The following is a 6000-nucleotide window of genomic DNA, read 5'->3' as shown; positions in this document are numbered from 1 at the left end:
TCTACTCCGGAGAACTCCAAGCCCAGGCATGCTATTTGTCATATTCCCATCCTGGTGTTAATAGCTTTAACCATCACTATCTAGAAAACAATGGAAATAAAAATGAATGGCTTGTAATTTTCTTAACAGCTCAGGATCTCTCTTCATCATTCTTTTGCCATAATTCCATATTCTGTTTCTTTTGATATGTCCCACCCTTGTTTTGCATGTCTCTTGATTTATGTTTTCCTGTAAACAGTGCAATCAATTATACTTTAGAGCCAACTTCCATGTTATTTACATTATATAGTTCAGAAGAATTATAGTCTGTCTTTTAAAACATGGTTTCAAGGGAAAGGTTACCTGTTTATATCCTTGACTTTGCCTTCCAAGTGCTCATTTATCATGCTTTTTCTCTTTAATTTTGTTTTGCCTGTTAGCTATTTCAAATTCAGTCAATAAGGCAGCTTTAGGAAAAGAGCATCTGGCAGCATTGAAGCTATAAACATGGTCTAAGGAGTTTTGTTCTCCAACCTTCCCAGTCATCTATCAAATTTCACTCACTCTGACACAATGTGTCATTCATCCTAATGGATGTAACAATGTTGCAAATGGAAATGCCGAATGATACATTTTTTTCTCTTTTAGCCTTCCCAGCAATTCATAACTACCAAAGAAGAAAACACCTAAATTTGAACGTATACATTTGGGAGTGTACTTTTCAAAGTTAAATGAATAGGAAACGACAATTGACACATGAAGAAAAGCAAGAGTAAACATACATATGGGAAAACGCTTATCCTTGGAAATCATAAAAGAAATGTTTATTGAAGTTACCCTGAGTTACTATTATTAGAAAAATCAATTAAAATATGCATTGCTAACAAAGTTTCAGTAATACTGAAGCATAGATATAGAATCATTAGTACTCAAATTGATATAAACTTCTTAAAAGTAGCAAGATAAGATATTAAGTACTTACACAAACATACGTGTGTAAAGACCTTGTGATCTGACCCCAGGAATCTATTCTGAGGCTATAACTCAACAAACATAATATATTATGTCATGAAAAATGCTTTTTGGGGTGTTTGGTTGGCTCAGTCAGTTAAGCCTCCTACTCTTGATTTTGGCTCAGGTCATGATCTCACAGTTCTTGAGTTGGATCCCCTCATGGGGCTCAACACTAACAGTGTGGAGCTGATTTGGGATTCTGCATCTCCCTCTCTCTCTGCCCCTCCCCTGCTAGCTCTTTATCTCTCTCTCAAAATAAACATTTAAAAAATGCTCATTGATGAATCAAGGCTGATATAACTGAAATGCAAAGTCATATTGAAACAGTATATTAATATCACTGATATTTACATAGTCACTTAATATGTATGTACTATAAAGACAAAGAGGAACCATGGAGGGGGGAAACTTTTGTAATGTTACATAAAAATCATAAAATATAATTATATATGCATAATTATCACGTGTGTAGACATACATGTTTTCTCAAAGCAAATACAAAGTTGGGACCAAGAAAAATTAATGGGTCATTTATAAAAGGTTTTAGTTTACTATATTAAGGCTGTACACAATGTGTGCATGTTTTGGAATTTGGGGAGGGAGTGGGAGAGGTAATTATGTCCCTCATCTAGATTTTTATTCTTTTAAATGTTTATTTATTTTTGAGAGAGAGAGAGAGAGAGAGAGGGAGCCTGCAGATGAGCAGCGGAGGGGCAGAGAGAAAGGGAGACAGAGGATTTGAAGGGGGGTCTCGCACTGAAAGTGAGCCCAATGCAGGGCTCAAACTCACAAACCATGAGATTATAGCCTGAGCTGAAGTCGGACACTTAAGCAGTTGAGACAACCAGGCACCTCTACCTGACTATTTTCTACTTTGAAATGTGATTACTAAGTAAATTCAACTCTTCTTGGGTTCTGAAAGACACCTCAATATCCTTCTAATAGATTTCTCTTTGTATTTAACTAGTTCAACTAGTTTTCTCTAACCTGCAACCTGCAAAAGTTGATATAAGACGATCCAACACAACATTCATTTATTATAAATTAATTATGGAGAGAATCAACACTACCAATAAGGTCAAGGAAAATTAGTCAGTTGTGGTATGTGTTCACACAGGAATATCTTTACTCATGTAACAGTGGGAGAAATTGCAAAGAGGAATAGTATTGAACACGAGTATGTGAGTGATTGTATTAGTAAATTTACATTTAAACATTCCCAACACATGTGTAATTAGTTATTATGGTCCTTGCTTCAGATACTTCGAAACTGAGGCTCACAGTGATCTATTCATTTTATTTAACGTTCATGTGTAGGCATTGGTATTAAATGCATCATTGCAGCGGCACCTGGGTGGCTCAGTCGGTTGAGCGTCCGACTTCAGCTCAGGTCACGATCTCTCAGTTCGTGAGTTCGAGCCCCGCGTCAGGCTCTGGGCTGATGGCTCAGAGCCTGGAGCCTGCTTCCGATTCTGTGTCTCCCTCTCTCTCTGCCCCTCCCCCATTCATGCTCTGTCTCTCTCTGTCTCAAAAATAAATAAACATTAAAAAAAAATGCATCATTGCAAATTTATATAGTCAAGGCAAGACTTAAATATTTGAAATATTTAAAATTTACACCATTAGCTTTCTAAACCCCTCTTTCCCAAAAAGACAGTAATAGCAATAAAATTATAAATATAGCCCATCATGTAATTCAGAAATCCAACATAGATCCATATTATGATTAACCAACAGGGACCTGAGGTTCTTAGCCTTATGGAAAAAGTAATATTCAGGTTATTGAATCAGACACATTTGAATTTGTAACCTATTTCTGACATACAACAAGTTGTGGGACTTTGGACACTTTAACCTCTTTAAGGCTATATTTTCCTTGCCTATAAAATAGGGAAAAGAAGCGCATAAAGTTCACAGATTTATTGTGAGCATTAAAATGAGCAGGTAATAATCTAGGCTCAACAAATATTAACATAGTAAACAAGAAATACATTCCAATATTATAATTTTGATGAGAAAGTTAAATATATATACATATATATACATATATATATATATATATATATATATCACGAGTAACTTATGTATGCATAACATGAAATTTATAATACATAGTAAAATTCTTGTATAAACATGTGTGTCTGTGTGTGTATTCTTTCTGTGTGTATCTATGTGTGTATTCCTTATTTAACTTAGACTTGGAAAAGACTCTGAGGTAAAGTCAATGCTCAAATACAGTAGCCATATGGGCCTAGTTTTCAGAGATAACAACTCTTTCATAATCTCTGTGCATTTTATTTATTTTTTATTTTATAAGTCCTACTGGATCTGTCCATTTGTAAATTTCTTCAAGCCCCTTATTGGGAAGTTCAGTTTAAATTCTCAATAAGGAAATATTGCATATGACATTACTCTTTCTTAGACAATGTATAACTCTTAGTATGGTAGAGATATTATTTTGAAATCAAAACATTAGCTATCTCCCTACCTCTCTGAACCACATAAAATACAATGGATTATTTTTTCACAAAACCAAGAACAATTTTCCATAAATCTCACACTAAGCTGCTTTTAATAATATTTCATGTGGCCTCCTAGATGTCATTCAGGCAAATTGACCATACTAAAATTTATATAATACTGCCAAGAACCTCTCTTTGAACAAGTTCAACTAAACCTATAAGAGATCCCTGATGATCTATAGTAATGGTGAAGATTGCTTTTCATTAAAGTTAATATCAGACAATGACTACGACTATGGCCTTAATTCACTATAATCAAAGGAACTTTTTGTCTGAAGTTTTCTAGCAAATTGTGCAAAGAGACTCTTTGTCTTTTAATGATGCAAGAGGATGGAAAACCTAGTCATAAAATTTCATGGCTGAGTTCTAGAAAACCATTGTGCCTAATAGGGTATTGATTGAACCAAGTAGAAATATGGAGAAACAGTTGGAAATATTCCCAGGACATCTGAAAACCCAAGTAGCATTACATTTAAGAATTTAGCAAAACATGCAGGCAATTCTCTTAAGAGTTGCTGTCGCCTCATTTCAAGCTGTTCCTAGGGAATGCAAATGTTGCCATGCGATATGTGAAAAACAGCTCCTGGGAACAGAAGTTCTTCTGCTTAACAGAGTTAAGAGAGTATCAAATGACTGTTTGGGCCATACTAGTTTTCCTTTATTTTGTTTTGTTTGTTTTCCTTGCAATTCCTGGATGAAACTATGAAGCTTATGTGTATGACATTTCCTATGACATACACTAAACAACTATCCTGTTTGAGTATAAGCTTTCACAGAGCTCATTTTTTTCTCATATGTCAGATGTGTTCACAAAGACTACTGTATGGTATCGTATTAGCAATTAATTGAGCAAAAACTTACCGTGTAACAGTACGTAGTAGGTGCTTAATACATGATAACAACTTCTGTTTAATCTGAATCATTTTAAGGATGTTACTGCTCTTCTGCTGGCTCCAGGAAAACCTAGATCAGGCCTGTACACAAATTTATAATTCAATGAAAAAAGAAGAGCTAATGATTATTTATTTTTCAGGGCTCTCCTACACCATGGTTGGTAATGATTTTGTGGTTTTTATAGTTCTCATATTTTAGAGTAGGATGGGAAGTTAGACATACTGCTTTGCAGATCTGGAGATTAAACAATTTATCTAAATCATTCAGAGAGTTGGTATCAGAAGCAAAAATTAAAGCCATATTTTCTGATTCCCAAAGATTATACTATGAAATTGTATGTGCAGTTTATCATAGTTTCTGCCAAGTTTTTTCATAGATATTCTCCTAATCTTTAAAATTGTAATATTAACATCTCTAGGTTTCACGACCACAAGTTCTCAAGCCATTGTGGATTACCATTTCCTTTGCTATAAAGCCCTTGAGAATGACTCCCACATTATGGGAAATGGACACCTCACAAAATGGTTAAATCTATGTTCAATTTCCTCTTATTTGAATATTAGAAATCATTCTATCTTGACACCTGTGGATATACTATTGTCTCTAACTGGACATAACCCAAAATGTATATTTTCTTTTAATGACCCTAAATGTCATTACATCAAAGAATGTGTAAACTGTTAATTTTATTGAGGGTTTTAGGTACTGCTATAATAGGGTGGATTTTGTAATTATTAAGTCATATGTAGCACAACAGACAACAACAAAGAACATAAGATCAATTATTATATATTCCTCTCTTAAGTCCCCCAGAGACCATCCTGGCCATTGGCAATTTCTCATTTGCAACTCTCTCTGATACATTTTCTAAACCTTCTTCTGTTATGTTTGTGAGTCTCTATAGTTTTTGAATGCTTTCTTATAATAAACTCTTCTAACCAATAAATATTTTCCCTCTTTATTGCACCTTTGATAAATACTACACTGTGGTGTTGGTGTTAATTATAACATGTATATTTAATTTAAATATACCCAAGAGGAAGATTTAAGAATATTTAATGGTATAAAAAAGTTATATAGTATCAAAGAGGATAAGGTTTATATTTGACATATAATCAAAACAATTTGTTTGACATACAATGAAAAAAATTATGACATGCAAAAAATCAGGAAAATATAAGCCATAATGGGGAAAAAATCAATAGAATCAGAGACTTAACAGATGGTAGAATTAATAGAAATAATTTCAAAACAGTTCATATAATTATAATCAATATGTTCAAGAAGGTAGAAGACAGCAAGAGTGTGATAAAGAGACAGACAGGAGAAGTATTAAAAAACAGTTTTCATTAAATTTCTGGAGACAAAAAATGGAATACCTGAGTTTTACGAAATATACATGGAATGTCATGACAATAGATTAGACACAGAATAGAATATTTGTAGTGCATACAAAGAAACAGCAATAGAAAATACTTCAAATTTTAAAAAGAGGTATGTTTTTTATAACCATAAACAAAATATTCCTGTACTGTAGGATTTTTTTATGTGTACTTATTTTTGAGAGAGAGAGAGGAAAAAAAAACATGAG

Source organism: Panthera tigris, chromosome D1, assembly GCF_018350195.1.
Source record: "Panthera tigris isolate Pti1 chromosome D1, P.tigris_Pti1_mat1.1, whole genome shotgun sequence".
NCBI classification, from domain to species: Eukaryota; Metazoa; Chordata; class Mammalia; order Carnivora; family Felidae; genus Panthera; species Panthera tigris.
Note: the sequence above shows the minus strand (reverse complement) of the source record.